The sequence below is a fragment of the Thalassophryne amazonica genome, chromosome 10 (genome assembly GCF_902500255.1).
Source record: "Thalassophryne amazonica chromosome 10, fThaAma1.1, whole genome shotgun sequence".
In the NCBI taxonomy this organism is placed as follows: domain Eukaryota; kingdom Metazoa; phylum Chordata; class Actinopteri; order Batrachoidiformes; family Batrachoididae; genus Thalassophryne; species Thalassophryne amazonica.
This window is the reverse complement of record NC_047112.1, coordinates 52,707,433-52,728,781: the sequence shown is the minus strand read 5'-3', so window position 1 is coordinate 52,728,781 and position 21,349 is coordinate 52,707,433. Positions and strand designations below refer to the sequence as shown.

General features: G+C 39.4%; 2 long non-coding RNA genes across 4 annotated transcripts in view; both read left to right on the top strand.

Moving 5' to 3' along the window:
- The window catches only part of LOC117518775, a 74,687-nt gene extending 54,450 nt beyond the window's left edge, over positions 1-20,237 (top strand). The window contains exons 3-5 of one of the 3 annotated variants that reach the window (XR_004563072.1): positions 4,031-4,137; positions 9,190-9,378; positions 20,227-20,237. This is a non-coding gene — a long non-coding RNA (uncharacterized LOC117518775). Of the gene's footprint in view, positions 1-3,146; positions 3,244-4,030; positions 4,138-9,189; positions 9,694-20,226 lie in introns of those variants that run through there. The other 2 variants (XR_004563071.1, XR_004563070.1) reach the window with 2 other exon arrangements.
- Positions 17,464-19,133, top strand: LOC117518776. The gene is made up of 2 exons (XR_004563073.1): positions 17,464-18,351; positions 18,733-19,133. It is a non-coding gene; the product is annotated as an uncharacterized LOC117518776 (long non-coding RNA).
- Positions 20,238-21,349: the final 1,112 nt, after the last annotated feature.

Sequence of the window (21,349 nt, the reverse complement as noted above, 5' to 3'; positions counted from 1 at the left end):
CAGACACATTTATTACTTCCAGCAGTCTGCACAGTTCAGCTGAAGGCTAATTATTGAAGCTATTCTTTTTTTGTTAGCGTCTTAACTTTGAAAACCATTAGCTTGCTTCCACTAAACTTAGTTCTGCTAACTTTAGGTCAGATGGAGTTGCTGGAGTCTACGCCAGCATAAACTCATTAATTAGATTATTAATATTATTTTCCATGTGTATTTTTATTTCATAATATTTTGAATCGACTTAAATTTTCTGGACTGTGAGTAAACTGTATATTAAATGGATAGTACTGTTTAATTCCATTCAGTTTAATTATTTATGTATATCTTGATGAGCATCTAATCTTGGCATGCGGAATATTTTTGGTAGCCTCCATGTTTATGCTAAGAAAATTTTAGCTCTTTAGGTCTGTTTTTTCAGGTTTTTAATTGCAAAAAAAAAAAGAAAAAAAAGCAATCAGAGATTTCTGGCACCCACCGATCCGGATCACCTCTAAAATTCAGTGGCGTCTTCCATGCCCTAACATCTATCTGTGGTGCAAATTTGGTGCGAATCTGCTAAGTAGTTTTGGCGTAATCTTTCAAAACCTATATAAAGTAAATCTTGAGTCAGAAACTGGATCACCTCCAAAATTCAGTGGAGTCTTCCAAGCCTTGTGGTGCAAAGCTGGTGAGAATCCGTGAAGTAGTTTTGGCGTAATCCTTCAAAGCCTATATAAAGGGAAATCTGGATCCAGAATATGGATCCAGATCCAGTGTCACAGACTGAACGGTCAGCCCCGATTTTTAGGGGCAGACCGTTCAGTCATCTGCGCATGCGTCATTTCGGATCACAGCTGCACATCTGAGATGGAGTCTCTTCACCCAAAGCAATCAAATGGATTAATGTAATTATTAACCATCAGATGATAAAGGTAAAACCTCTTAAATCATTCTAAAGTCAGTTCTAAGTGGAAAAGAGGCAGTTTTAAGCAGAAACTAGACGCTTTGAAATGTCCGACGCAGTGAACGTGTCAGCTAGCAGCTTGTTTAGCCGCGGCACTCTGATCGCTTCCTCTGTCTTTTATGATGAAATAATGCTGAATTTATGTAGAAATGAATGTTGTACAAAAGCTTCAGATATCTGTTACTGAGATAGATGATGAGTGGAGTGCAGTTTGAAGCAGAAACGAGGTGTTAACCCGTGGACCGTGTCATCAGGGGGGACCGGTTTTTAGGGGGACTGACTGGTCTGTGACACTGGATCACCTCCAAAATGTAGTGGAGTCTTCCGTGCCCTAATATCTATCTGTAGTGCAAATTTGGTGAGAATCCATGAATTAGTGTTGACGTAATCCTTCAAAGCATATATCAAATGAAACTTGTTCCAGAATCTGGATCTGGATCTCCGTCACCTCCAAAATTTAATGGAGTCTTTCATGGCCTAATATCTATCTGTGGTGAAACTTTTGTCAAAATCTGTGCAGTAGCTTTGATGTAATCTTGCTAACAGACAGACAGACAAATAAATAAACGCAGAAACTTTTATTACATCCTCGGCGGATGTACAAGCAACAAGCTGAAGCTAAATTTATTAGCAATAGCATTTGCTAAATGCCTTAGCAGTTTTAAAGTGTAGCGTTATGACAGTTAGCCTTTCAGTTACGTCTGTTATGTACAGTGTATTGCACGGTCGGTGAAGACAAATTTCCCCACGGGGACCAACTAATCTAATCTAATCTAATCTAATCTAATCAGTTAGCAGATTAGCAGTTATAAAAGCTAATTTTGAAGTTAGCTGAGTTTTTTTTTAAAGACAACATATACTCAACAAAAATATAAATGCAACACTTTTGGTTTTGCTCCCATTTTGTATGAGATGAACTCAAAGATCTAAAACTTTTTCCACATACACAATATCACCATTTCCCTCAAATATTGTTCACAAACTAGTCGAAATCTGTCACAGTGAACACTTCTCCTTTGCTGAGATAATCCATCCCACCTCACAGGTGTGCCATATCAAGATGCTGATTAGACACCATGATTAGTGCACAGGTGTGCCTTAGACTGCCCACAATAAAAGGCCACTATGAAAGGTGCAGTTTTGTTTTATTGGGGGGGGATACCAGTCAGTATCTGGTGTGACCACTATTTGCCTCATACAGTGCAACACATCTCCTTAGCATCATCCGTGAAGAGAACACCTCTCCAACGTGCCAAACGCCAGGGAATGTGAGCATTTGCCCACTCAAGTCGGTTACGACGACAAACTGGAGTCAGGTCGAGACCCCGATGAGGACGACGAGCATGCAGATGAGCTTTCCTGAGACGGTTTCTGACAGTTTGTGCAGAAATTCTTTGGTTATGCAAACCGATTGTTTCAGCAGCTGTCCGAGTGGCTGGTCTCAGACGATCTTGGAGGTGAACATGCTGGATGTGGAGGTCCTGGGCTGGTGTGGTTACACGTGGTCTGCGGTTGTGAGGCTGGTTGGATGTACTGCCAAATTCTCTGAAACGCCTTTGGAGACGGCTTATGGTAGAGAAATGAACATTCAATACACGAGCAACAGCTCTGGTTGACATTCCTGCTGTCAGCATGCCATTGCACGCTCCCTCAAATCTTGCGACATCTGTGGCATTGTGCTGTGTGATAAAACTGCACCTTTCAGAGTGGCCTTTTATTGTGGGCAGTCTAAGGCACACCTGTGCACTAATCATGGTGTCTAATCAGCATCTTGATATGGCACACCTGTGAGGTGGGATGGATTATCTCAGCAAAGGAGAAGTGCTCACTATCACAGATTTAGACTGGTTTGTGAACAATATTTGAGGGAAATGGTGATATTGTGTATGTGGAAAAAGTTTTAGATCTTTGAGTTCATCTCATACAAAATGGGAGCAAAACCAAAGTGTTGCATTTATATTTTTGTTGAGTGTATAAACCACTCTGTGTGAAGTTGAATTTTGTGTACTATGTAGTTATGATTAGTGTGTGTGTGTGTGTGTGTGTGTGGTTCATTTGACATGTGTGAATACGTGATTGACAATTTTAATAACACAGTTTACCATACAACACCTGAATGTATCCTCTGCTTTCTCCTCAGGTCCAGACAAGATGCATGGGCGCACGCGCGCACACACACACACACACACACACACACACACACACACACACACACACACACACACACACACACACACACACACACACAGCTAGAGTGTATCTGCGGTCTCCAACCATCCTGCCACGCACACACGCCTCTTACGGTAAGAATCAGACACCGCTGCGTCTGGAGTGGATGGGTAATGATGGTGCGAATGTGCAAAAACAAAGTCATTATGTGCTGCTGTTTTCCTCTCTGAGTCCTGTAAAACAAATTAAAGACTTGGATTTCAAAGTGCACTAATTTCATTAATTTTTATTTTTTATTTTTTTTAAGAAAATACATTAGCTAAATTATTGTTCTGGCTGAAACATTAACATTTTGTTTGTCAGTGTGTTGCATTCAATCATTTTTTGGCAAAGATCATTATGAAAACAGCTTGAATTATTGGCTAAAAATATGAGTTTATGGTTTCACTTCTGCGTGTTGGTTAGTTTGCTTGCCAGCAGAATAAATAAAAGAAAAAAAAAAGATACTTTTCAGAATTTTTGTAACATTTTCAGGAGAAGTGCACTCAGTAAAACGCATACCTCAGCCAAAGAATAGGCCTTTTCAAGATATTCATATTTCAGTAAAAAATAAATACAAAAATACTTCATGCAAATTAAAAAAAAAAACTACCTAGATAAAAAGTGTTCAGATTTCAGTTTTATTTAACACCCACATTTAAATGTATCATGCATGTTGACAAAACATTATATGCTCTTTTAAACAGTCAAGATCACAAAAACGAACTCATTTCAACAAAACTGACCATTTTCCAACATATTAGCATGGGGCTGGAAGTTTGAACTTGATCTCTGACATTGATCATTCACTGAGTTTTCCATCCATTGGTACAGTGTACCTGCCAAGTTTGATTAAACTTCAGAGCGAATTTTGTCTTGCAGGTCATATTGGTGAGATACAGGAGAATGTCATGCATTAGCATGAGAGCGTGACAACATGTTGAGTCTCACACCAAATGCGTGGAACCTGACAGGACCACTTTAAATGCGTGAGTCTCATGCCGAATGCGTCAGACTTGACAGGTCTGAAAATTGGATTTGGCATCCTTAAGTTATCGTGCTAATTTACATACAAACATAGTTGTATTGAGACCAAGGAGGTCAAAAGAATACTTGAATTTCAATATGCACCAAAATTTAATGGCCGCGGGCAACCCATAGTGATCCCTGAATAAAATATTGTATCTTAGAAGTGTTTCTCAAACTGTTTAAAAAGAACTCCAAAATCTATCAGCTTGCAGCATATATGTAACTGAGTAAACAAAACTACTTGTAAAGCTGTCAGTATTTGGTCATAATTTGTAATTACTGTTGATTTGGGGAATTCGTTTTTGGCAACCTGCTCAAAAACGAAAGTAAAGCTGTGCCCGGCTGTGTTCTCAGCCACAACTGTAACAAATGCTGCTTTTCCTTCAAAATTGCATGCACAAACACAGTGCGAGCAGCTGGAACATGTTGCACCACTTCACGCCACTGTTGTGGAAGAAAAATGAAAAACCAGCTGGAACGTGTTGCACCACATTGCGCCTCTGCTGTGCAGAAAAAAAAATTAAAACCACACACCATAAAAAGAACACCACATTTTATTGAATTCCTCTTATCGAGTGGAGAATACAAGTATGAACCGTCTGTTGCTCTGTATATGCCCCATGGTCATAGACGTACACTCATGAAATGACATGAATGAAGCAGAGCGCTCTCATTTTGCCTTATTATGTCCAGCTGGCTATATAAATAATTAATACAATCACCGGACACCGATATATGAAATATTGCTGTATAATTAGTGAAAATCACTGGTTTGATATAAAAAATAAATAAAGGGGACCCAATACAGAACCCTGCAGTTAAATAACCCTGGTTAAATAAAAAATAAATGCTGCTCGCCGGATTCGAACCTGCAATTTACAAAAGCTGTGATTAACAGATGGAAACTTTAACGCTGTGCTACAATCTCTGTCTTATAACAGGAGCGTGAAATGCTTAAAATAAACAAGGAGATATGTTTTCAAAAAAGAGAAATTAGATGATGTATGGACACGCGTGTCAGGCCAGCCCGCAGCCTGGCAAGGTGCACTGTGTGCAGACACTGCAGCCCGGCGCAAAAGCGAAAGATGTTTTATGTATTTCCATGTGAGGACAGCAGGCAGAGACACGCACCTCACGGAGGACAGTTGTAAGGTAATATCCTTCAAAACACGGTACGTGTTCCTCAACTGGGACGTCCAGGAGCAGAGATCTCAGCAGCTGCTGTTGGCAGACACACCCCCTGTCCATTTAGCACCCAGACCGTGTCACACTCTGTGTTTCTGTGCTATGTGGTCATCCATTTTAGTTATTTGTTATGTAATTGGGTATGTAGGTATTGTCGTAATTATTTATATACCTGTCCTGGTGGTGGTTTCTGTGTTTTTAATGTGTGCACTGACCTGTCATTTCCAGCTGTCAATGTGCTACGATCAGCTGACAGGCACCTTCTCATGCTGTGTGCGCTCAGATGTGGCTGTCTGGCCCCCATGTGATCATGTCTATACATACATACACTTGCATTTTATGCAAGTGTGCCCCCCCCAGATGTGTAGGGGGAGCGGTGGGGGTGTGAAACACACATATGCCATGTGTTTCGGCGGGAGCGAAGGGGGGGGGCATGACACACGCATGGTACACATGCACGCCACATGTGTGTTGCTTTTTGCAATGCCACACTTGTGGGGGCACTTAGACAAATTTCACATCCAGCTCGAAATTGATCATCTGCTCACTGTTTTCATGCTGACAGCGCAAATGGCCACACATTTTCTAAGTGTTGAGCGAGTGATGTTGGATGTTCATGGAATTTGGCTGACACCTGCCGCGAGAGGGATCGAATGGGTTCTCACAGGGCACACTCTGTCTTTCAGCTGCTGGTGTGCACAAATAGTTGTAGCAACAGGTGTACGAGGCATTGGAGGCAGCTCTGATTTTTCAGGAATGGCATGCAATTCCTCCTTCATGCTCTAGTCAGCTTCAGTCATGTTATGTATGAAGGGGCCATTAACGATGCTTGAACATGACTGAAGCTGTTAAGACTATGAACACCCGGAAGTGAATGAATAATGATGCAGATCTGTCGAATCGCGATGAAATTTTTTGAACAACTCGAAAATTTCAGTCTGATTTCAAAACAGTTGCTGATGATGGCCATAACTACTGCCTATACCAAGTTTGTTCAAGATTGACAAAAGCTGGATTAAGACGTTACTGTGATGCTTCAAAGCTCTCCCTGATTTGTTATTGCTATTTGGGATGGAACGGGAAGGAACTGGGCTCTGTGGAATAGGATATATATTTGGGAATCTATGATTGAGATGATAAAATGTTCCAGAAGAAAAATATTGAAATCGCACATGATCATTGCCGGAGCTCAAGAAGTCTTACCGTCGCTACGTAAACATTTACCTACAAATTATGTGACATATGAAAACCACACAGCTTATTTATGGGTGATATTTCTGATTTTTCCTCACATCACATTGAATTTCCGCACATCGACATCTGCACGTACCTAACGCCCACGGCTCTGGCTTGTTTAACATCCAGCCAAAATGCCGTGTGAGAGAATAGCACGTCTGGTATTAAGGCACTTCCGAATCTAAGATGAACACACTCGCTCGCTTCCTAATGGACGTGTGTATTGATGTTCCTATTTAGCTGCGTGCTGTAAACAATGGCGGCAATGATTATGAAGGAGACGAAAGGAAGTGAGGACCAGAGAGGCGATAATGACAAGGAAGGTCATTATTTGGTGCCCTATGGAGTTTGTCTGGAGTGAGAGAGAGAGTGTTTTCCTCTACCTCTCTCACTCTTGTGGTGGCGCTGTCAGCTGACTGGCTATTAAAGAATTCAAAGGCAGAATAATGCAGTGCAGGCAGCAAAATTGTTGTTATTTGCAGGTTGCCCTTGAAATATTGATTTACTCGTGGATATTTTGCACAGCTCTGTGTGTGTGTGTTGCTCCTGTCACTTCCAATGAGAGTGTGTGTGATGAATATGAATACAGTCAGCCCGCCTGCAGCTTTGGCAAGAGACCACCTCCAGCTGTACTCAGACCTCGATGTGCACGTCTGTGAGCGGGGTTATACACGTCAGCCTGGATCTGTCAGCGCCCTGACAACCGGACGAAGAAACAAAGAAAAATATGCACAGTGTATTATGCTGATCGACACCGGCGCTGAATAATGATCATTTCTGTTATTAATTCATTTCTTTGTTAGTTTTTAGGTTTTCTTTTTTCTTCATTCCGAGTGAATGACATCTTCAAATTAAGCAATTTTTCCAGCGCCAACCCAAAATACTAGAGTTCAGTTTGCAGTGGGCACGCAGTAAAGCGCATGTTACAGCCAAGCCGCATCTGCATTCTGCCGTTTGCACACATTTATCCAGATCTTCAAGAAACATCACGTTATCATATCCATTTTAAATTCCATTATTAAATTTTTTTTTTATCACCATGTATCGATGCTTTTTCCACAAGAAAGTGAACATTATGAAAAATGATGATGAAAAAAGAAAGAAAACAAAGTTAGCTGTAGGAACAAGCAAACCAGTAGTTCATTAACAGATGTGCAGAAGCACACATTTCTTTGATGGAAGTGGTTACATTAAAAACATCATAGCACCACATCTTGTTAATTGGCTCAGAGGAACTCAAATGTGTTATTTTTCCCATGCATGAACATGAGAGTACACACACAAAAAACAAACAAAAAACAAAAATGCCAGGATGTAGCCAAGCCCAAATTAATGGATGTTGGATGCATTTAAGTCCAAGTTCCATTAAGCATGCAGTGTGAACAACAGGGCTAGGCTCTATTTGCATTACTATCTGAAGTGATACAAATCAGTTGTTTCTTTTTAATCAGATCTATTCTATTCATCTGGACAGTTTGCATTCATATTCATAAAGTATAGTTCATATTGTCAAATGAAGAGTTTTGAATCATTTTTTGTATTTTTTTTCCATATCATATTTGTAGCTAACCTGTATTTGGTGTAACAGTTCACACTGTTGTCATGTTTTGGGATATTAATACGAATTATATCTGAAACATATCTTGAACTGCATGTACAACTTAATTAAGTATAAAAGTGAAAAAGAATTAACTACAATTTAATGTGTTTACACTATGTTAAGCATTTTTTTTTTAATTGGATCAGCGTTTACATGCAGGACAAAAACCAAATTCAGATTCAGGTTATTTTAAGTGTTAAAGTAAACGTGTGAACTGTTGAGAGAAAAACATCAAGTTGGACAAAAATGTGGTTTAGGTCACTAGAGCCAATAATGTGAACACTGCCTAAGTGACATGTATGTGATCTCACAGCAGTCATTTAACCTCACGTCAGACTGAAATCATACCCTGGACCACATGTTCAAACGGTCCAAATCAGATGTTACTTGGCACGTACGCACTTAAGAAAAGAGCTGATCCGTGTCGCATGCAGACACAATAACTACATTCAGGTCATTGCAGCTGGTCATGTGAACGCATCACTGGCATTGATGAAAGGCGTCGGTGTTGTGTTCACTGCCCGTATGGAGAAATGAAACTCAAGTAGTTTTTTTCAGTTCAACAGTGCAGTCTATAAGATGGACTTGTAGATGTGTGTTACCAAAGGCGAACCAGATGAAATGAATCATTTTGGCCCATAGATCTACAGAAAACGGTTACTTTTGTTGACAAATGGAGTAATGTCAGATTTCATAACTTTAGGATCTTTTTTTTTTTTGGCTTTTGATGTTGATCATTCTGAAAAAGTAATCCGCGTTTACGAGATTTTAAGACAAATGACACGTCACTGAGCTTTGATGCACGTCTGTGCTCAGTTTCATAAAACCAGTCCTGTGGGGCAGAAAGAATATGAAGAGTACCCCTTTAAACTTATCGAAAATTATTCATTTCCTAATACACAGCTAGCCTGTAAATGTATAAGATCTTGTCAGTGGACTAAACACCCATCTGTGGTTTTGTGTGTGTGTGTGTGTGTGTGTGTAATCACAGGCCATCAGACGAAGACAGCGACGCCGTTCCAGCTGTGCACAGACGGGCCGAGTCACCACACTCACAGACACACAAACACACAGCGAGTGAGCAGGTGAGCATGAAGACAAACACGTCGCGCTGTGTTGTCTGCAGACGGAGGAGGCCGGTCTGTACCTGCAGGCAGGAATTTCCTCCCCCACAAACTCTGTCCAAAGCGTTTTACATCAAGTTAAAAAAAAAAAGTCAAAGAGAAACTAGAGGTCACATTTCCTGATGACTTTACAGAAATATCTGTAACATTACAAGACACATTGTTGGTGTAAAACAAAAAAGAATTACAGGTTTGTGTCTCAAATCAGTAAATAGCTGCAGCTGAATATTTGTTTGTATATTGCGAGGCAGAAATGTCACACACATTGTTTTTAATGTACAAACTACACACTAACATTTCTCACTTGTTAAAACTCATGTTGTGTAGCAGGTTAGTTCCGAAACAGATAACTGAAGAATCAGTTGGCATAATTTTTTTTTTTTTTTTTTAAGTATTTTTGTAATATACTAATTATTTCATTCAGGCTAAAAAGTCAGACTTTGAATTGGTTTCAGCTTTTCACATTTGAAGATTTTTTTCTAATTCTTTTCATGTTTTAAATTATTGCGAACTGAATACATCAGTTTTGACCCTCACCCACAAAAGAAAACAAATAATTTAATTTATTTAACGCCAAATCATAACAAAGTTGCCTCAAGGCGCATCACACAAGTAAGGTCTAACCTTACCAACCCCCAGAGCCAAGCACACAGGTAACAGTGGCAAGGAAAACCTCCCTCTGATGATTTGAGGAAGAAACCTCAAGCATACCAGACTCAAAGGGGCGACCCTCTTGGGGAGTAAATAAAACAAATTAAATGAAGGTAAAATCCAAACAGACATTTTAATTAACATTACAGACATTAAATAAATATTATATGAATGCAAATAAGTTAGTAGGAAATTCCTTAAAATTTTGACATTTGAAGCATTTTGGCATTATTGTAATTATTATTATTAGTAGTAGTGTCGCTATAGTTGCTACAGCAATTATTCAGGGCTGTGAAATGAAAATTGTAAAATTCGAGGAAAATTCGCAGGGAGTCTGGGGGGCGCAGCTCCTCAGGAGCCGGGGTCTAGGGCCTTGTGGGGCCCCAGAAACCAAATTAAATTTTCATCTACTGATACTTTTTCAACATCTCCTGGAAGAACAAATCTCAAAATCAGTGCATATTTAAATGATCCTAGATTCAATCTTTCATTTGAACCATCAATTATCATGTTGAAATAACAGAATATGATGTGGAAGTAGGACCTGGAATGATTTTCCTTTCAATTGTAAACCAAATTATGCATTAAGAACAGTTAAACTACATGAAATTCATGAAGACTGAAAATACTGTTAAACCATGTCAAAAACCACAGCTAAAGATTGTAGAATATTTTAAAAATCAGGGTAAAATATCAATAACATACCTTATAGTAAAAAAGCCACACATTCATGTGTAAATTCCTGTAAATCCACTCCAAGCCAGTCTTTTTTCCCATGAAAAAAGTTTACATTAATAAAAACTAATTTACATTGTTGTGTAAATTCATGTAGCCTAAATTCATTCAAAGCCACAGTCTTGTTTTTCAATGAAAGAAAGTCTAGATTAATGAAAGAAAAAAAGGCATATAATCTTTTCTGAAATCCTGTTTGAACAGCACAGTGTTTATTTTCCAGAGAGAGAAAAAAATTATTACCAGTTCGCTTTTCCCGTTTATCTTTCAAGTGCGTTCATGAAGCCAGCAACAATTCCACGGATTCTTGTCCTTATCACACTTTTTCAAACCCTCTTTCTCTGTCTGATGTCGCTCCGTGACACAGACATGCTGCAAAATTCTTCTTTTAAAAAGTTCTAAAAGTTTGCGATGTCCACATGCTACGTTTAGCTAAGCTTTGCACAGGAGCCACACAGCGTCACCGCAGCAACCAACCAGTCCCGCTTTACGACAACTGTCATAACAGCCAGGCTTTGAGTGGCATTTTTCCTCCGCGAATCTCTGCGGATCTGAGGAAACTTTTATGTATCTGTAACACACAGATCAGTGTCCACGGACTTATAAAACTTGCATGATGTCGTTAAAAAAAGAACGCTTTGTGATTTTAAAAACTCAGTAACGATCACAGTTAAAGAGTACAACACCCCCCCCACCCCACCCATGATGTTTTCACAGCCCTGTTATTATTATTACAGAAGTTAAATAATGTCACTTACTTATCAATTAGATGAGATTGGCAGACATATCAATAATGAAAATAACTTTAGTTCAAAATTCCTGGTAATTTGAAGACATTTGCAGCTTTTTGGCATTTTTTATTATTATTATTAGTAGTAGTAGTAGTAGTAGTATTGTTGCTATAATTACTCAGGGCACTTATTATTATAGAAGTTAAATATATAAATCAGTTACTTCTAAAAGAGATTAACAAACAATAATCAAAATAACTTTAGTTCAAATTTCCTGGTAATTTGAAGACATTTGTAGCTTTTTGGCATTCTTTATTATTAGTATTGCTAATGTAATTTGTGACTACTATTATTATTGTTGTTGTCATCTCAACAAAAATTACTTCATATTCTTTCCTATTTCCCAAAAAAGGAAAAAAAAAAAAAACTTTTTTTTTAATAAACCCTATTTTAAAAAGAATTATTTTACCATACTTTTTTCAAAAAATATTTTCCCAGATGACATCAGTAGAGAGAGAGGAGCATGATGATAAAGATTTTGGGGAGTACAAGAAAGATTTTTCATAAATTAAATAATCAATCAGAACTGACAGAAGAACTGTCATAAAACGTCTCGTCTCCACCGACGTCCGAGAACGTCTGCCAATAAAACGTATCCTCGGAAATCAAAGTACTGCAGATTCACACGCTCCTGTAATACAGAGTACAGATGGGTCCTTTGTTGTTTGGGCATAATTTGATTAGCACGTGCAGTTTGTCTTTCTGGGATTATCAAGTTGTTTTGACAGGTCCTGCAATACTAATTATGAAATGTGACTGTTACATAGACTTGTTTGACTGGTTTTGTTTTAAAATTTCTGTTTTAATTTTCACAACCTCAACAGGAAGCTTCAACACTTGAGATCAAAATGATTTCTTTTCCAAAGATCTTCATATTTAGCTTGAAGCAGAAAAAAAAGCTTCATGAAACTTTTCCAAGTCACAACTCCACTCACGCCAACCACAGAATCCACTTATCTAAAAATGATTCAGTGGTTAAATGTCAGAACTGTCTGTGCCATTAAGGCCAGCTTGTTTGAAGGAAGGACACCCTTACTCGCTCTCTCTTCCTCAGCTCGTCTCATCAGCCCCGGCTGGTTTCAGTGCTGATGTGTAGTCCTTGTCACTCAGATTAAGCCCACATTGTCAGCTCAGGGCCCTGCTCTCTGAAGATGCACGTCCTGGATCTTTCTTCCCACTGTCACACTCCTCCCGCGGCCAAAGAAGACCTTATAAAGCAACATTCCTCCTCATCCACTTCTGTCAATTCCAACACTGTCACTCAAATCAGTTTTCAGCAGAGCAGAGAGGCAAAGACTGCAGTGTCCCCAGCAGCAAGAGCTGTGCTTTTTGGTCCAAGATTGGATGACGCATCAGCAGCAAGCAAACTATTCATTTATTTAAAATTGAGATGTTTTGTATTAAGAAGATATTTAATTTTTTTCCACGAGTGCCCAGTGTCTCAAAAGATGAACTGAGATGTGTAAATTAGAAGCAGCTCTGATACAACTCCAGATCTAATGTGCGTGCTTTGATGGTGAGACGAAACCAAAGAAAACCCACAAAGAGACGACACTCAACTGCACACAGGAAGGAACTGGGCTTGAACCCAGGACCTTCATTATGTGAGGCAACTGTGCTAACCATTGTGACACCCAGTAATCCATATACAGCATTGTGTATAAAAAAAATGATATGCATGAGAAAAGATAAAAAAAAAAAAGACAATATATTTAAGTTATGATAAAACAAAATAATATCTTATGTGACTTTTATCTGAAATAGCAATGATTTGGAAGAGTAATGCCCCCCCCCCTTTTTTTTTACAAGAACATCACATGATCACATGATGATCAATTTATTATTGATTGATCATCAACCATTTGGTGCATTTGTGGAATCATTGATAACACTAAAACCTGGAAGGAAAATTGAAGTTTTTAATTTTTTTTACAATCCAAAAAATATCAGGTGTTCTTTAACCCTTTAAACCCAATAATCCACTGTCTGGTTTGAATGCATGTTTTCTTTAATAAAACTAAAGAAATAAATAAAAATAATAAAAACTGACTTTTCAAAAGACTGAAAACATTCTTTCAGAAATTTGAATTCATTTATAACAATTATAAAATAAAATAGTAATTTTTCATAAAATAAACCATTTGCATGATCCAGGGCTACTTTAAATAAATAAAAAATGAAATCTGCACAACATTGAAGTCATATACAAAATATGTAGCATGTGGAATCTTTCTTTTTTTCTGGGGCTAGCTGAATTGATAGTATACTTGTGAGCACCTGAAAAAAAAATGCAGATATATATTGCATCTTTTTCTTTTTAGAAATTTTATTTAAATACTCAAAGAAATTCAACTTGTTTTTCCTTCTTTGATTTTTTTTTTTAAGTTTTTGACATTATAACAAAAAAGATAGTTTTGAGTTTAACCTTGTTCTCACCATGATTTTTGTTTCCACAGACAAGCAGGACTTGCTGGTGCAGTTAAAACTGAAGCCACAGTGTGTAACAATGTAACAGTTGAGAAAGAAAAAAAAAAAACCAAAAACATCATACTGTTCAGACAGCTGGTAAAATACACTCAACAAAAATATAAACGCAACACTTTTGGTTTTGCTCCCATTTTGTATGAGATGAACTCAAAAACTCTGAAAGGTGCAGTTTTGTTTTACTGGGGGGGGGGTGCCAGTCAGTATCTGGTGTGACCACCATTTGCCTCATGCAGTGCAACACATCTCCTTCGCATAGAGTTGATCAGGTTGTCAATTGTGGCCTGTGGAATGTTGGTCCACTCCTCTTCAATGGCTGTGTGAAGTTGCTGGATATTGGCAGGAACTGGTACACGCTGTCGTATACGCCGGTCCAGAGCATCCCAAACATGCTCAATGGGTGACATGTCCGGTGAGTATGCCGGCCATGCAAGAACTGGGACATTTTCAGCTTCCAAGAATTGTGTACAGATCCTTGCAACATGGGGCCGTGCATTATCCTGCTGCAACATGAAGTGATGTTCTTGGATGTATGGCACAACAGTGGGCCTCAGGATCTCGTCACGGTATCTCTGTGCATTCAAAATGCCATCAATAAAATGCACCTGTGTTCTTCGTCCATAACAGACACCTGCCCATACCATAACCCCACCGCCACCATGGGCCACTCGATCCACAACATTGACATCAGAAAACCGCTCACCCACACGATGCCACACACGCTGTCTGCCATCTGCCCTGAACAGTGTGTACCGGGATTCGTCCGTGAACACCTCTCCAACGTGCCAAACGCCAGCGAATGTGAGCATTTGCCCACTCAAGTCGGTTACGACTACGAACTGGAGTCAGGTCGAGACCCTGATGAGGACGACGAGCATGCAGATGAGCTTCCTTGAGACGGTTTCTGACAGTTTGTGCAGAAATTCTTTGGTTATGCAAACCGATTGTTTCAGCAGCTGTCCGAGTGGCTGGTCTCAGACGATCTTGGAGGTGAACATGCTGGATGTGGAGGTCCTGGGCTGGTGTGGTTACACGTGGTCTGCGGTTGTGAGGCTGGTTGGATGTACTGCCAAATTCTCTGAAACGCCTTTGGAGACGGCTTATGGTAGAGAAATAAACATTCAATACACGAGCAACAGCTCTGGTTGACATTCCTGCTGTCAGCATGCCAATTGCACTCCCTCAAATCTTGCGACATCTGTGGCATTGTGCTGTGTGATAAAACTGCACCTTTCAGAGTGGCCTTTTATTGTGGGCAGTCTAAGGCACACCTGTGCACTAATCATGGTGTCTAATCAGCATCTTGATATGGCACTCCTGTGAGGTGGGATGGATTATCTCAGCAAAGGAGAAGTGCTCACTATCACAGATTTAGACTGGTTTGTGAACAATATTTGAGGGAAATGGTGATATTGTGTATGTGGAAAAAGTTTTAGATCTTTGAGTTCATCTCATACAAAATGTGAGCAAAACCAAAAGTGCTGCGCTTATATTTTTGTTGAGTGTAGATTAACCTTTTATGTGAAATTACTATTTGAAGATTTCAGATGAAGCATTTTATTCATATAATGAAAAAAAAAAAAAAAACTAAAACTGAATTTATCCAGAAACACAGGGATGTGTGAAGGGCCTTTCACATTGAACACTTCAGGCCAATCCGTCAACGCCTCCCAGTCCGTCGGATGATGGATCATTGAAAATAATGCTTTTTAGACCGATTTTTGACACATTTGATGCTTCCGACGTCTTCAGTGTGAAAGGCCCATAAGACTTTTGCACACTTTTAATCACTCTGCACCAAGATCTGAGCTGTTCACAGACATCTGACAAACTGTTATGATCTTTAATACACAACATTTATTTACAAAAATAGGCATTTTATATATCTCAAGACATTTGATCTTTTAACACCAAAAACCACATCTACAAACAGTAGCGGGTTTAAGACTTTTGCACATCACTTCTCACTCACTCTGTCATGTCCTGTTTTGACCTGACTTTTACTGTCATGTTATCACAAAAGTAACTGATGATATTTCTCACAAATGTGTGTTTTACTCGTGATGACCAACGATGATTCAGCGCTGCATAATGAAACCTCACATGCAAGACTCCAGGCAGCTGCTTTCCTGGATTTAGTGCAAGAGAAGAAAAACCACGCCGGTGTTTTGATGCAGTGCCACATCATAGTGAGACAAGAGGCTATACTCATCTCTGACATAGCTGACAGTTTCGTTTTCCTCCTCCTCCACCGTGTGTGCGGCCCTTCAGGCTTTAGAGAGGCCATGCCGCTGTGCTTCAGGACGACGTATGACGACAAGCTGCAGCTTCCGCCCAGGTGCCCGTCTTGAGTCAGGAGTTTCAAGATGAGTCCACCGTGTAACTGTTGATCGCTGAGACACTACAAGCTTCCATATGCTGGCACAACAACCGTGTGTCTGTGCAACTTTATAGGACAGATCAGGTATTATTACAGGTGTATACCAGGTCAGCTGCCGTTCACACGCAGGACCACGCCTCAGTCGCCTGTCTGGACGCGTATCTGTTCCCTCTTGTTCTTGGCGCACCACACTAGTCTTACGCCATGCCCGTCTCCATGGTAGCTGCCCCCGTGGGGGTCACTGCTAACATCAATACTCATACATTATTATTTAGTAAATAATGTTGGCAACCTGTTGATGGTGCGGTAACTGCTAGTGAGCAGAAGCTCAATTAATAATAAATCTAATTAAACATTAATGATGTTAGTTGTAAGTAGCAGGTGATAAATTCTACTTGATGTAGTGTATGTCAGAAATTTTATCCCTGATTTCATTTCTCTCTCTCTCTCTCAGGTACAATTTGAAAAAGGTCAACAATGCACCAGGAGGCAGCAGGTGACAATGTACTGTATGAATAGGGCAGCGCAGTCGCGTTTGTACCCTGCATGATATCGCAGGATGTGACCACTTATGGGGACAGCCGCTCCTGTTGTGCAATAATGGTGTACTGTTTTGTTTTCTGCTGTAATCACCGAAACAGTCGCAAAAACAGTTTTTTTTTGTTTAGTTTTTTTCGGTTCCCAGTGGAGAAGAGAAGACAAGGCAAATGGGAGAGGTCGTGTCAGTAAGTGCTAGCCTTCACAGCTAACCAGAGTAGCTCCGTTCTCTCGCCTGCAAAATCGCCTCAACATGTTTGTGCTCCGGGTCAAAAACAAACCGCAACACATGTCCACGTTCCACTGCATCGTCACTTCTTCTTTGCATTTTCACCTTGTTTGTATGTTATTTGCCCAAAAACTCATAGAAAGTGACATATTTCCATCCCCGGAAGGAGAGAAATTACGTTGTATGCGTCATATTTCACCCCTTTTGCGCCCGCCCTCAAACGAGACTGCGCTGCCCATTTAAAGACATTGATACTTGTTTCAAAATGTAACTGCATGGATTTTGAAAGCTACAAGTGGTTAATAATTCAGATTCTACAATACAGCGGTTGCTCGCTAGAGGCACTTTCTGTGTCAACACTCACGTGGATTGCAAAGACAGCAGAGAGATGTGCGATGTTGATCCAATTCACAAATGAAAATCGCAAAAATTATGAGCAGTATGACAATTATAAATCGCAGTTGTGAGTGTTGCTATGCAGTCGAATGTTGAGCTCCATGTTTCCGATACGCTGGCTGTAACTGCTATTCACATTTGTGTTTTGACAGTACTGTTCTTTATTAACGCCATTGTTAAGTTGATATAGTGCATTTGTCTACTGCTGAGCTGCATAAAGAAAACACTAACTGCATATGACTGCATATGATTATGCTAATCATTAACGAGTAACCAAATGTGCTAACTGTGGTTAGCGTTTTCTTGAAAATGGCCTGTCAGCAGTTGACCACATCATGTTGACTATGTCTAGTTATTAATAGCGGTAACTGCACATCCGAAAGCCGAGGAACTCTCAGAAAGCTTTCATCACTGTGATTGCAGAGCCGTCACAAATGGAACCAAGTCAGATTGTGAGAAAAATCAGTTTATGATGCATAGTTATTTACTTTAATCTTAAATCTCATGTATTTTTAATACCCCTAAAAAGTGCTTTATGTTTATTGCTTTAAAGTTTAAGTGTGTAAGAAACTGATTTGTAGCTGTTAGTAAATTGTGAGAACCCCGGAAGTAACGCTGTGGATTTTAGTATATACTGAAACGGGAATATTCAGCTTTGAGGTTAATGGCAGATATTTCCAGCATCCTTCCTGTAGAGAAGATGAGACAAAGAGATTTGGAAGCCACTCCGCCCACAGAGAAGACTTAAACCCTCTGCATCTCCAATCAGGCTGTCATCCTCGGTCACCGTCAGGTCTGTGCTCGCCCCAGTGAACATTCAACGCTGTCGGTGAGTTTGAACTAGATTTTTAAAAAACCATCGACCGTTGACTGTACCCCGTGGCCAGCTGTTGTCACGCACTGTCTTCAGAAAAATAAATAAATATAAAGGTAGTAAAGGAGTCCTTGATTCCCCGCCAACTCTGCTATACACCGCCCAAGCCCCCCCAAAGGGATAACAGACTGCAGGCTACGAAACCGCAGCAAAGGTCACAATCAACATTCATTGCTGTCGGTGGGTTTAACTGTGTTGAAGAGCTCACTGAACAATGAATGCAACTGTGTCCCAGATTTCAACCAAATGTCACAAGGAATAGCGTCTTGATATGCTGATGATGGCGTTATTTATTTCTCTGTCTGATTCCCCCTACCCGCCTCCCATCAACAACAGGCATATGCAGGCGGAGTCGACTGACAGTCCAGTCATTTTGCTTCTTGCTCACACCGGCGAGGGCCGAAGGTTCCCTGTCTGCAGCGGCAGAGAAAAGAGGAAGAGATGATGTGCAGGAGATGGAGAGAAAATGTGACTTTTGAAGAAAAATATGGGGGTGGGGGGTAGCGTACAGCTTGCTTGGCATCTAAGGTCCGACAAATGGTTTTGTTTTTATAAGTAGGGCTGCTGGAGGCAAAAACAAGAATATATTTAATGTCAGCAAAGATGTCGCAAAATTATGAATAAACTTTCTGATGTTGCATTTACATGTAACCCATTATATGCATCAGCACTGTTGTGTTTTTGTCTAACTCTACCTGCAGGACAGCAGAAAATTCTCATGAGACATGGAGACCAAAGAGGAAATTTAAAATCTTGGCAACGATCTGGATTTAAAAACTAAATATTACTTGAACATTGCAAAATCCCACTGGGATTTGGGCAGAGGTGCTGTATTAGTATTAGTGCGTGCTGCTACAGCTGCTTACTTATTCTGCAATAAATAATAAAATAAAAAATAATTTGCTCTATAATAAACTCAAGTGTTTAACACCTGACTGTTTGAGGATAATTTCTACATTGTAAATATTTATCAGCTGTTAGTTCTAATTTTGCTGTTGAAACCTGTTGAAAATCATAAATTGAGACATTTTGTTCATATTCTGTGTGTCTTTTATCTGTATCTTATGGGTCAAAGGGTGGCCAAGGAGTTAGTGCTTGTTTCCAAAGCAAAAGGTATGTGGTTCACAACCACCCCTGCCCATCCTCTAATGAACGTAGAGTTGCATCAGAAAGTTGTATTTTGATTGTCATTATAATGCATCCTTTTTTCCCCTTTGAGATGTGAAAATGAAGTTAGATGAAGTATTCAAATGTAACAAAAATGTTACTGTTTTTCCACTGATCTACGTATGTAAATGTAGATCAGTGAACTGTGCTGCTGTTGATTACTAATGGGCAGCTCAAAAGAAAAACTAGATTTTAAACATTTTGTTTATATTACTATCCCTACTTACCTAAAATGATGGAAGACAAAACACAAGCACATGCAACCAAATGACAAAGCACTACGTACAAGTTTTAAGCATTCTATAATTTTAATACAACATCTGACTTTTTTACACCCTCTTCCTCATCAGTGAGTCAATAACAAATCTCATTTGAAATGTTGGAACATTCCACTTCCATCAAAAATGAATTGAGATACTTTGTGTTTGGATGAACTGCTCAGTTAAGTTATACATTTCATGATGCACTGATAATACAGTTGGTGATGATCACACAAGAACAGAATGACTGTAAAATGCAGATTAATACAATCTAACATGAAATTATGTAGTATTAAAAGGTCAAAGCTTGCTACACACTTTATTTTCCATTATTACATATTTAGCTTTAGATATTTAAAGCACGTGCTTAAAATGTGCACATACAAGCACAGTAAGCAGTCAGCAAACACAAAGGTCAAAAGTTGATGAACCCAGCAATCAACAAAAATTATGACGCAGCCACCTCATACCATAATCTGCACCAAACTTTTCATTTCCTTATTTTGTAAATTCATTTTTGTTATTACAATTTCAGTTTAACAATGTGTGTATCGACGAGAATACAAAGTAACTTTTTAACCCCACTGTAGCTCATTTGTTTTTGTTTTTTTTTTTCTTTTTCTGCATGATGAGCATAATACTATTAACTGCAATGATACAGTACTTCAGTTTCCTACCTGCAGTTTGGTTTAATGTGATAATGACAGAACTTTGCTGGAAAGAGGAACAAAATTAGTGCTGACTGACTTTCTGAGCCTGTCTGTTTCTGCCCTACCTAGTAAGTGCAATACAGTAAAACTCGCATCTAATGGATTCAGGTGGAACACCAAATTTTGTCTGTTAAAATCGAAATCCACTATATTTATAAAATGGACAAAATATGTTATATGTATGTAACGGATTATATGTGACTCTTGCATATAACAGACTTTATCAGTTACCGGTTGTGGAAATCTTCAGATCTTCATGACCAAACTCCCACACAAAGAACTCTGCCTTTTGTCGAAGTATCTCCGAATCAATTTGTGTGTCCGGTAAAACACATTTCTGCCAAAACCAAAGAAGAAGGGCTGAATCGGCCTCCTCATATGTAATCTTTCTCATACGCTTTTTCACCTCAGCCTATCTTGCAATCTTATCAGGATCTGCAATGACTCGAATGATCTCTTCCTTTTGTAGAATATCGCTCAAAGTCTCCTGCTCAAGCCCAAAATTGGCTGCAATAGCTACTGGTTTCATTGCAGGATTATCCTTGGCTTAATTTATTATGTCATATTTCTAAGTGAGAGTTTTGCTTTTATTCGGCCCGTTGTGCCATGTGCTTGCCATTTTCCCGCTTGACAACAGCCTATTTTAAAAGTGCTTACTGTCAGGAGGTGCCAAATGATCTAGGGGAAATCTCCAGCACCAATTCGGTTCATGTATTTCCTTGATTAAACGCCTGACCTTGAATCCAGACCTGCCTCATTTACTGGGTCAAAATTTTGTCTGAAAAAAATAAACGCCTGCCTAAATTAAGTGCCAGG